The sequence below is a fragment of the Desmodus rotundus genome, chromosome 13 (assembly GCF_022682495.2).
Source record: "Desmodus rotundus isolate HL8 chromosome 13, HLdesRot8A.1, whole genome shotgun sequence".
In the NCBI taxonomy this organism is placed as follows: domain Eukaryota; kingdom Metazoa; phylum Chordata; class Mammalia; order Chiroptera; family Phyllostomidae; genus Desmodus; species Desmodus rotundus.
Genome location: NC_071399.1, coordinates 93,372,925 through 93,385,523, shown reverse-complemented (window position 1 = coordinate 93,385,523; position 12,599 = coordinate 93,372,925).

Here is a 12,599-nt window from a genome sequence, read left to right as displayed (position 1 = left end):
CCCAACGGTGAGGCCACCTAGCACTCGGAAGCCTCCGGGTCTGGATATCGGCGTAGGGTTAAAGGTGCTGGCTGTGGATTTCAACCCTAAGTCCATCTCTCTGTCGCTGTCACATCTGGCACGTGAACTGTGCCTTCCGCACAGCGGGCATTTGATAGCTGTTTGCAGAACACATACATATACATATATACTATCCACATACATACACACTGTCCAGAAAACTCTCAACCCTGCAAAAAGTGTGGTTCAATTTATTTCCACCTTAAAAACTATCTGTGGCACGTCCCTTAGCGGGAAGGTAGTGGGCCAGAGAGTGGGAAGGGACTCTAGGGTTTAAGTGAAGCAAAGTTTGGTGTTCAAAAAGGATTTATGTTTGTATTTGATAAGATTGGGAAAGGCTTCCTGGAGCAGAGAGAACACTTAAGGATGGAGCCCAAGAAGATTATCAGGATTAGACGTGGGCTCTAGGGCAGGTGGGGCCGCCTGGAAGCGGTTCAGGCTGAAGAAATGAGACTCCCAGCCCAGATACAGAAACGAAAAAGTGGAGGGATCTCAGTGTTCTGGAAGAGTCGGCAGCCCTGCTGGCCAGAGGCTTAGGGACCGTGGACACGAGACTGCAGCCTGTTCCGAGTGCAGTGAGCGGCACTTCAGCTAGCGAAGCTCCCTGGAGAGGCGTGCAGAATTCCTCATCAGTGACGGTCCACCCAGCCACCCTGGGGATCCCGTTTGGCTGGCTCTGAAAGGCAATTTCTCTGACACAAAGGAATGTGGGAGTTAGGACCATTTTTTACTAAATTACAGTTAAGTTATTCTGGTTCCAGTGTTGAAAAGGGATTCTAGTTTGTAATTCAGGCTTTCACCCAAGAATGGACTATGCGTGACTTCTTTAATACTCTCTCACGCCAAAACCATTTAAATGTCAAGGTTTATGCTAAAGCCGTCGATTGGACAATCAGAAGGGAAGGAAGTGTCCTGGGCCTGTGGTTAATTTCTAGCAGGTCATTTGGAGGAATGCTGTTCTCAAGGTGAATGCAAACAAAGATGGTTGGGGAAAGGAAGGAAATTCCATTCTTGCTGATACAATAGCCAAATGAATCACCGTGGGTCAGACCTGAGTTTCCAACTGGCCTCTACCGCTTCCAGTAGTGGAAACGTGGCCCTTTATCTCTCTCTGTGCCTTGGTTTCCCCTTCTGTGGAATGAGAAGCACATCCAAGTAACAGCACTCGCCAGCGGTCCATTGTATGTAGCATTATCATCTCCCTCGACTTCACCCTCTGACCCTGCCCTGGACGTGGCACATCCTGGCCCACGGGTATGAGATGTTTGCCCCACACCTTTGCTATTAGGACAAAATGAAATGCCCGGAAGAAGCTGCTCTTCCAGCGCGGTTCCTACCACCCGGAAGACACGCGGGGCAGAGATGCGGCTGGTCTGTAGCACACAGGAACGTAAGGGAGACATAAACCTCGTTGCTGTCGTTAGGGAGTTGGGTTGTCACTTGCTGCCAAGCCAGGTGGCACGCTGCACCACCCACTTCTCACGTGTGCTATGACGGACTAACTGTACATATTTTAAAGCCCCTCACAACTTCCTGTGCCCTCCCACACCTTAAGTCAGCTCCCTCTCTCACCCCAGGTCGCACATCAGAAAATCTGGGAACAGACATCGCAATGGGAGAGAGTAAGGAAGAATGGGCATGCCAACGGTCCCAGCTGCACCCCCTTCTCCTGCCCCTTGGCCACCGCTCCCCAAATTCAGGGCTACAGCCCCGTCAGCAGCACCCAGCGCAGTTTCTGCCCCGTCTCTCTGCCACGGCTCGGGGAACAAAAGAGCCTTGGGGATTTTATTTGTGATGTGAATTCCCATGGGAACACTGAAAGGGGGGGGAGATCTTTACAACGATACTGCTTCTCACGCTAAAGCTTGTCTCGGCTCCTCTCAGCAAAGGCCCAGAACCACACACGTCTGGTCTCCCTCCCCGTTTTTGTTAGCTTACTCAAATCCTTTGTTTAGGCAGAGTTTGGCCAGGGCTTACATGTGGAATCCTGTTTCTACTTAAAAGGGTCCATGTTTAAAAAATAGCTTAAGACTATACTTTCAGGGATCATTTCTATAGTTCGTTAAAAAAATAGCTTAAGACATTTCAAAAAAGAAAAATCTTTGACAAAACTCAATAGAGTAACGGTGGAAATGGCAGAGAAATCAGCCAAGAGATGGCGCTGTGATTACCTTGGTCACAAAAAGAATCGCGTGTATCTGAAATACGTGCAAATAAAATCACACGTTTTTCCAGATACAGTCGCATCTGCAGTTTGTATTTATCCAACTTTGAGACCCCCAGGGACTAAAAGAAGAGGAGGAGAGAGCCCACCATCCATCAGGAGTCCAGATGGAGTGATTCCAAGGAAGAGTAGGAATCCCACGCGGAGTTCGAGTTGCGCCTGCCAAGCCTTTAACGCCTGGCCAGTTCCCGGGTACAACTTAGCCAGGCCCAGGAGCATCGTGGGGTTTAAGACACTCTGTCCCCCCGCAACATGTACAATATTAATGGACAATCCAGACAGGCACGACCTGTTACAAAGACACTAGCAACCAAAAAGAAATTTGCAAAATGGCAGGGAGGCCTTGTTAAACCAGAAGTGGCGAAAAGGAAGGAAGGCTATTTTAGGAATATCCAACTTGACGGGAGCCTTCCTAGGTCCTTCACGCTCATTCCCTGCTGAGAACAGACGGGCAGCTGTGGGAGGGGAGGGCTGTTGCTGGGCTGGGTGAAAAAGGTGAAGGGATTAAGCAAAAAAATACACCGAGACAACAGTGTGGCGACTGCCAGAGGGAAAGAGGGTGGGGGAGGTGGGAGAGGGCGAAGCGGGATAAACGGCAGCAGAAATAGACTTGACTTTGGGTGGTGAGTGTCCAACGCAGGTGCAGATGACGTGTTAATACAGCTGTGCACTTGGAACCCGTGTGGTTTTATTCACCAGCGATGTAGCAGCGGGGAACTGTGACCCACCCACCTTCCCTGGACCTTGCTTCTGTACGCGCCGACTCTGACTGACGTGTAGCCTGTGGGTACACAGCATGTTGGTATAAGGGTCCCAGGAACTGACTTCAAAAGATTCACTCTGACCTTCAGGCCTCCCGGCTCTGGGAGATTTGCTGCCCTTCAACTGTGAACCCAGGATGACGAAAACCAGGAGGATGAAACCAGGAAGACGCATACCAGACCCTTGCTGGGCCAGTTTCAAGGTCCTTATCAGAATGCACTGTGTTCCTCTGCAGGTAGAGAACTTTGCAGGTCCCTCCCCCACCCGGGATCCCTTTGTTCTGCTTCCCGTCCCTCTCCCTCCTTTGTAAACACCTCTGCCTGCAGGGAGATGTTCCGATGGGGCCTGGGACAAGGGTCCCCATCTTCCCAGGTGGCCAGCACATGAATAAACCTTTTGTTAAACAGCAGACAGCTGGACCCGCGTTCAGTCACAATGCCAAAAAAATTCAATGAGCAACAACAAAAAAAGACGAACTGTAAGGATGGGTCAGCCACGTGGGGGTGCTGCCCTTCCAGTCAGAGCTGATTACTGACGTTTGGAAACGCACGTTTTCCTGCCCAGTCCAGCACCGCCAGCACCGCCAGCACCACCACGCAGGGCGCAGGCAGGCACCGGAACTTGTTGCTTCACCCCGAGAAAAAACTCCCCAAGCTCCCCCTGCGCTTCTTTGAACCCATTTACAGATGACTGATCTGAGATGGACTCAAAAACTCTCGGTAAAATTCATTTTCCCCCATTAATCTCATCTTTATCTCTTAAATCTATTATTCCTGTTACCCAAAGAGACACAGCACAGAAAAACGTAGCGATTCCTACCGTGTGGCTTTCCCCCCCGCCCATCCTAACACCCAACCCTAGACGGCCCGATACATCCCCTCCGGCCTGAGCGGGATTGTTGTTCTCCGTGCTGGGAGAGACGGCCCCAGAATTCAGCGGTGGGGAGGAGACGCCACAGTCCACTCACATCCTCTCGTTCAGTCCACGTCTGTTTATCCGTCCCATACAACGTGCCGGGGAGTGTTCTGGCTGCCCAGCTGCATCACGAACAAATAGATGAAAACTCCTACTTCCATGGAACCTAAGCCCTCGGGGAGGAAATAAATAAAAGAATTAAGTAAATTAAATTACTTAGATCACAGTGATTGTGATGAAAAATAGGACAGTGGCCCTGGCTGGTGTGGCTCCGTGGATTGGGTGCAGGCCTGCGAACCAAAGGGTCACAGGTTCAATTCCCAGTCAGGGCACATGCCTGGGTTGCTGATCAGGTTCCCCAGTAGGTGGGGCTCAAGAGGCAACCACACATGGATGCTTCTCTCCCTCTCTTCCTCCCTTCCCCTCTCTCTAAACATAAATAAATAAAATCTTTTTTTAGAAAACAGGACAGGAGAAGGGACGAGGGATATTGCACCCAATCACAAAGACAAACAGGGCAGTCAGAGAACCCCTCACTTGGAAAATGCCGTTTGAGCAATGGTGCAGTTGAAGGCACATTGCAACAAGCGCTAAAGCTCAGCAGCAGGGACGCCCCGGAAGCCTTTCAGATGTGGCGGGAGGGCCAGCAGAGCTGGGAGATGGAGCCACAGGGGACGAGGTCAGAGAGCCAGACATGGGGAGAGGAGGCCATAGTGTCGGGGATGGAGATGGAGAAGTGGGGCGGGGCTTCAGGCGGAGGAGGGCAAGACCCGACTCAGGCTTCCTGGAGTCTCCCCACCGCTCTGTGGGGGAGTTGGGAGAAGGACCAGAAGGTTGGCAACAGCTGGCCCTTCGGTCTCCAGCACCATCATCCATGCCTGCCGGTGATGGCGGTGTGGGTCAGGCTGAGAAGAAGTGACTGGGTCCCGGGTATATTGGAAAGGTAGAGCCAACAGTCTTTTCTTTTCTTTTCTTTTATATAAATGAGAGGGAGGGAGGGAGGGAGAGGGAGGGAGAGAGGGAGAGGGAGGGAGAGAGGGAGAACTTCCTGGTGTTTGGACCCAGAAACTAGGTGGAGGCGGGGAAGACCTTGGCAGGGTCTGTTGTGGGCAGGCAGGGTGGATGAGGAGCTCAGCGTTGCCCAGGGTGAGTGGGAAAAGCCCGTGGGAAGCTGTGCCCGGGAGGGATGCCTGGTGGGGACACCTGCAGGAGGCAGTGCCCCATGGGCAGCAGCCAATTCCGTGGGTCTCCCTCCAGAGCCATGTATGTGGCTTTCATCTGCCCCCAGAGGCTCCCCATCCTCAGTCATTCTCCCTGTTCTCACCTGGGGATTTGAGGTAGGAAAGATGCTTCCCTCAGCTGATCCCATCTGCGGTTCAAGATTCCCTCCGTGCTTGGTGTTGGTAACTACTCTGCACCTCAGTGGCAGCCACAGCATGGGAAGGCGCAAGCAGAACCATCTTCGAGAGGCTGTGTTACCTGGGAAATAATTTGGAACTTTGAAATCACACACACACACACACACACACAAATCTTCCGGAGTCCGTTGGGAAACCAGCTATGGCTGACACACGGCCACTGTCAAGTCCACTCTTTGGTGTGAGGTAGTTGCATAGTTGCTACTTTATCAGATCAAATTGTTCCTTGTATTTATTATGGAAGTAATGAGTTTCAGCTGCGGTAGCGTGTGGTTTACAAATCACCAGGAACTTGGGACATTTGTGGTCGTGTGAAGAGCCAACGAAGATGTCATTGTCGTGCCTCAAACCAGAAACCGATCTTGTTAGGGACAAACAGAAATGTGATGAACAAAGAAACCAGCCAGCAGCCCGCCTGGCCTGCGGCTCTGCCGGGTGCCCGCTCGGGCCCCGCTCCGGCAGGGGCCGTGGGAGAACACTTCTAAATTCGATGGCAGGTCTAGCGTTTGTGAGGGTAAAGGTTTATTCTAATGCTCGGTTACTACAGGCACACGCTGTGTGTCCTGCCTGCAGGTAGGGTACGTTCTGAATTTACAGAGTGAAAAGATGTTTCTGTTGCCCTGGCTGGTGTGGCTCAGTGGATTGAGCACTGGCCTGCAAACCACAGGGTCACTGGTCCAATTCCCAGTCAGGGCACTGGCCTGGGTTGCAGGCCAGGTCCCCAGTAGGGGGCGTGTGAGAGGCAACCACACATTAACGTTTCTCTCCCTGTTTCTCCCTCCCTCCCCCTCTCTCTAAAAATAAATAAAATCTTAAGGACTTGGAGCCCCTCCTTTCACTCCTTTGCCCCTTTGTTTGAGTCAGTTTTCATAATCAGTCTCAAGTTGGAAAAGGCGAATTTTGAAGTCTGAATGACTTGTTGGTTGTGGATCCCCAGATGACTGTCATTTCCAGACAGCCCCCGGGTGGTGCAGGAAGCTCCGCTGTGTTTCCTTCAACAGGAATGAGGGTCCGGACCGGCACTTTCAGAGTTCGGTCTCTGGGCCAGGGTCGGCTCCAGGCCCAGCTCTGCCTGTCCTGGGCTGGGAGGACCTTTGCCCCAGGTCCCCCCCTCCTGTGCCCCAGTTAGTGCCGTTATCTGTCAGCCGCGGTCAGCAGCAGGACCTACCTCTGGCTACTGTGTGGCTCCTGTGATAAATGACCCTGGGCATTGTGATGGGCAAACCGCAAACGCTCGGTGAAGGGCCCCCCCTACTGCTTGTGGAGCCTGGAGAGGTGCACAAATGAAGTCTGTTACGTTGGCAGAGATCCAAAGCCAGACGCCGGTCAAAGTGGCGCAGACGGATTTCATTCAGAAACTGTTGTGATTGGGAAGAACCGACTTCACCATGGAGCTGAGCTCCGTCCCCAGTGGAAGTAGGGGAGGTAGGAATTTACAGCCAAAGGCCAGCGTGAGGAGCTCTTTTAGTGGACGGGAAATTACTAAGAGGAGAGAGAGATCAAGGGTGGGAGATTCTCCATAAACTGACTGAGCTGGACTTTTGCTAAAACTGGCTTTGCAGGCCCAGCAACGATTGGGGTCCAAGGCCAAGGCCTAGTGAAGAAGGCTCAGAGGAGCCTGCCCGCAGTTTGATCAAGGAGAGGCTTTGTCCACGACACAGGTCTAAAGGTTTAAAAGGTGTAACATCAAGTCACCAACTGTTTATTAAATTAGGTCCATGCTCTCTGCTCTTTCATCTACTGCACTCACCACGTGGGCATGGAGTCCGGTCGCGGCCGGGGCTCCTCCCGGCTCCTCGGGTGAGTACGGCCGGCCTTCAGCGGGAGGCCAGACCCTGCTCCTCAGATGGCAACTGCCCCCGGCTCCCCCAGGGCCCAGGGCTGCGCACAAGCTGGGGCAAACCACGCTCCCTCGGGAGCACAGAAACTGGGGAGAGAACCAGAGGGACCCTGGAGGCAGGGAACTCCAGGGTCACAGAACTTTGCATGTCCCCTGGGCCTTAGGAGCTCCTGGCCCTGCGGACAAGAAGGTGGGGGCCGGGCTCACAAGCATGCATCTCCGTCAGGCCCCTCCCGACGAGCTCCAGGAGTTTGAGGGCTGTTGTGAGTGAGTGAAGTCTCACTCTGTGCGGGGAGCGATGAAGTTGTTCGAAAAGCAAAAGCCAAACGAACGACCGGACATGTGAGCTGCAAGAAAAGTCTCCTACCGTCCCTTCCGGTTGTTCCGTCCGAAACACGAAAGTCATCCTTACATCACGTTCAAAATGATGTCAAATAAAGACACACACACGTCAGTGTGTGAGTCTGAAAATCCATAGTGCATATTCATGTGTACACCACGTGTATACGTGTGTCATGTATGTGTACATGGTTGACTTGTGCCCGGCATACAGTTTCTATATTGAAGTCTTAATCCCTGAAGCTATTTGCCAACAGGTCCTTTGAGGAGGGTCTCGCGGTGCAATGACATCGTTAGGGCGGGCCCCCGCCCCTTGTGACTGCTGTCCTCAGAAAGAGAAGCCGCGGGGAGGTGTGCAGAGGAAAGCCCAGGGGAGGGCAGCCTCTTTCGAGCCACCAAGGAGAAAGCCCTGGGGAGGAGCCAAGCCCACCCAGCCCTTGACCTTGGACTTCTGGCCACCAGAACCGCGAAAGAATAAATTTCTGTTGTTTAAGCCTCCGTCTGTGTTACGTCGTGAGAGTAGCCCGAGCCAGCTAATACACAGAAGTGTAGGAAGCAGCCGTCTGGCTTCATGAAGAAGAGGAGGAAATTGTCGCTGAGATCGTGTTGTTGCTATAATTTGTGAGACTCACTGTGTCTGCTCCCCCGAGAATCCTAAGACAAGATCATCCCCTCGGATGCAAAGAAAAGCACCTTAGCCCTCCATCTGCCCCCAGACTGCGGGTGCGCGGGGCGAAGTGTCACTTACACTTCAATAGTCGTATACATTGAACCCTTAAAGCACTTCTGTGTCGGCACTGTTTCTCCTGTCAGCACTGTATTTCCTTCGTTTTAAACCAGGTCGAACTTACCTGTCCATGTCAGACAATTTCAGGCTTGCTGGACGTGCTTACCTCCGAGAAGAGAAGGTCACAGCAGACCTGGGGGTGGAAGGTCAGTGTGAGAGTGTAACTGATCCCAAGTTCAGCAGCCAAGCTCATCAGATGGGTGCTGGGGGACAGGAAAGGGGTTTATTCGAGTGACAACCTTTCCAGAAGAAGGGCAGGTTCCTGTTCTCAAAAACCCATCTTCCGGTCTCTGGCCACGCTGGCGATTCTTATAGGGAGTTGGTGGGAGTTCACGAGGGGGACCACTTCCCAGGGAGCGCGGATGTGCCGTTTCTCTTGGGAGTGAGGGGAGGGGGCCTGAAAGGGGAGTTGGGCAGCTTCTTCCCGGGCTCTGGATTATCTCATGTTTGTGTTAGCATCCCTCCCTTCCTGGGACCCATGGTTTATGGTGGTCTGGGGTTGGCGCCAGCATATCTCACAGCTGCAATGAGAACTGAAGCATGGGGCTGCCAAATTTTTGATTATTAGCTGGGGGATTTACAACTTAACATCTCAGTGCAGGCAGAGGGTTTTCAGGAGGAGGGAGGAGAGGAAAGCAGAACAAAGATGGGGTGGGGGGCTTTGTGGACGGACCGTAGTGTCCTTGCTGGTCCTCACATGGGTCTTTACGGTCAGCGTCCTTGAGTCGGGGGGACTCTGAGGTCAGACGGTTCCTTCGGGTTACCCAGGAGCTACATCTGTTGGTTCTAGCAAAGTATATTTAGAAAAGAAACTCTTAACATGTAAACTCTAGCTTTGAGAGAGAAATCAGGTTAGAGTGACAAGCTGGGTTTGGTAGTTACTAAGGTTAACACGGTAGCTTTATATAAGTATAATGTGTTCATTCCCCATTACAAGAGGGAGGGATGGAAGGAGAGAGGAAAATAGAGACAGAGACAGAGAGAGAAGGAGACAGAGGTAATAAAAGCTTGCTCCCAAAGTGTTGGTGGAAGTTCCTATTCATAACCATCGGAAACTTGGGGAAAGGAAAGAATGGGCCCCCAGAGATAATGTTGCTTGGGAACAGTAGGGAGGATGGGAAGGGGAGCCCAGTGAAGGACTTTTGGGGGAAACAAACAATAAAGAAGTGAGTGGGCCCTGGCTGGTGTAGCTCAGTGAATTGAGTGCAGGCTTGCAAACCAAAAGGTCATCGGTTCGATTCCCAGTCAGGGCACATGCTTGGGTTGTGGGCCAGGTCCCCAGTAGAGGGCGCTCAAGAGGCAACCACACATGGATGTTTCTCTCCCTCTCTTTTTCCCTCCCTTCCCCTCTCTCTAAAAATAAATAAATAAAATCTAAAAAAAGAAGAAGAAGAAGAAGTGAGTGGGAAAATAGAGGCCGGCAGAGCTGAGAGGCAGCCAGGAAGATAGGAAGAGATGTGAAGGTGGTGTCTCAGGGACACAAGTCGGGTGAATGCTGATTGTAAGGTTTCAGCGGGGAGAAGCTATTCACGTTTCCAAACACCAGAGAGTCAATGGTCTCCACAGAAAAGACCACGTGCAAAAGCCCCTCTGTGACGGGCACGGTGCCCTGCGTGTAGCTCAGCCAATCTCTGAACAGAGGGCACTATCATTCCCACTTCACAGGGAAGAAGACGGAGGTGAGGTCAACTTAAGGGACTCGCGGCGGAGTTGGGATTTGAACTGTGTTTCTGATGGTAAGTTCTGTTACCTTCCACCGTGCTACAAAGCCTCTGAGAATGTGGACTTTTGCCAACGATCGGATACATCCCCCCCCCCCCCCCCCCGCCCCCGCTCCTCCTCACCTACTCCCTCCGCCTCCCGTCTCCCTTCTCTCCACTGATCTTCTTTTGTTTCTTAAAAGCCCAGTTAAGTCACTGTTCTGGGTGGAGTGCACCCTGTCAAAGTGTTTTTTTTTTTTTAATTTTAAAAGAGATTATCTTTGAAAAAGCAGATTTTGTGCTATAGCACAACTCTAGGAGCAACTTCATAATGAGAGTAAAAAGGAGAGAACTGTGCGGTAAGACACTATAACTTGATAAAAATGCTTTCTAGGTTTCACTGCTCCAATGTGTTGGTTAAATGATACAGTAAACACTTCCAAGTGACAGTGACTTCACTTCTGTGAACAGCGAACTGACCGAAACACATGCCAACAGAGATTACTCAGCTGAAGCCACGAGTGTCGGGTCAGAAACGCGATTAAACTGTAGCCAAGGAGAGTAGAGGCTGGGAATTAAAAAATGCTGCACACAGTTCGGGTCCAAGAGAAATGCAATTAATTTCTCAATCCTGTTTAAACACTTAAAAAATAGAAAAACAGCAGTGACCTGAGAAAGTCAATCAACCAAAAGTTTTTCTCCTCACTTAGACATTTAATGCCTTTCAGGCTCTCTCTGGCTAAACAGGGAGTTATTTTGAACAGGGAGTTTAAAAACTCTTGTCAGGATTTTCACCCAAAACATGGCTAAGATGCACAAATTACTCTGTATGTGTGAGTCAGTCAAAATCTACGGATGGTTGTTTGCAGAATATTGAGATCTGATGGCCAGTCTTCTCGTGACATTTGTATCAACGTGGCACCTCCCACTTGAAACTACTAAGAATATTGAGTGGCCGCATAGGCTGAATTTCTGACTGTGGCCAATTCCCAAAGATTCATCATCAGCAAAAATAATTTGACTTCACGGTCCACGCCATTCAGATTATCAAGGTTTGGTTTATTAACTCCACCCTGATGTGGCCTGACCGAGCTTATTCCTGGTCCTTGTTGTCTTTGCCACGTGCTGTGAATGATCCCTGGGAAGTGTTACCCCCTTGCAGCGGAAACATTCCACATTCCCAAACAAGCTGCCCCCAGGGGCTCTGAGGGAGGGCTAGGACCGGTGTGCTTGATTTATAAGGTAGCGAATGTTGATCCCATTTCTTCATGGCGTGAAGATTGTAGACACTTGATTTCATGTCAGTGTCAGAGATAAGACAGAAAGTTCTGAAAGCGAAAGTGCTCAGAGTAGCCACTGTGCTCACCTCCCTAGTTACCAAGTATTCTTTGTTACTGACCTGCTCCTCTGCGAGGAGCACCAGGCGGGGCTCTGGGGCGCAAAGGGGGATAAGGTCCAAGCCCTGTTTTTTAGATATGCACAAACTAGCTGAGGAGTCATGAGACATGTTTTTTTTTTTAATCTACCTAATCTGTAAAACCATTCTTTAGAATTTCCGAGGAAAGAATAGCCACTCAAACCTTTCATCTCCAGGGGGCTCTTTGAAGGGAATGAGGCCTGGCTGAATTTGGAAGGATCTGGTGAGACGCACAGAGAAGAAAGCGCATTCCAAAACGAGGGAAATGGTGTGACCACATACAATTGGAATGTTCTTAGCCAGTTCCTAGAATGAGGAGCTGACCAGTTTAGCTAGAATGGAAGGAGTAAGGGATTTATTTAAGACCGATTATTATATTTTTGCCATCACTCGGCTGGAATCTTGAAAGACAACGAGAAACAAGAGTGACTCTGCCCCGGAGAACTCAAACCCAGTAAAGGAATGCAGACACACACAAAGAATTGTCCAACATCGCACAGGGGTGCGGTGATGTGCCCCTGGGGACGCAAAGGAAGGTGCAGTTGAGTCTGTGGGAAGGGCCAGGGAAAGACCCCTTTGGTGAAAGCTGCAACCGAGCTGGGTCACGCGGAGCTCATGGGGACAACTACTCGCACAAAGCCAGAGGTGGCTCTAAAACCCTGTTAAGTTTAAATGGGTCTGTATTGCATGTTCACGGCGCTACGGGCAGGAAAACCCTACAACCTATTGATAACCTATTCCGACATTCAACAGTACCCTCTGCTCCTTCAAAGCTCTCTTTACTCCCTGTGTTAATGCCTCTCTTCCTACAAAGTGCAACAGAGTATTTAAAACTTCCAGCGTAAGTTTCCTAAGTTCATGTGAACGTTCTCTGTGTGGGACAATTAAAGGAGGAAGAGATGTTGCTTAAATCCCGAAACAAACACGGTGAACTCGGTAAATCTGATAGGGAAGAACACCTGATGGAGCCTCAGGGGGGCACCCTTGACCCTTGTCCGCTTCCTTGGGCTGCTAAGCAAGCAGAACGTTAGTTACAGCTTCGGGGAAAGGCTTAACTAAAATCCAGGGCCTTAAACCACTCACCAGGGCAAACGTAAACACGCCTGAGTGTTTATCCATCGGTCACTCCCAGGGCCC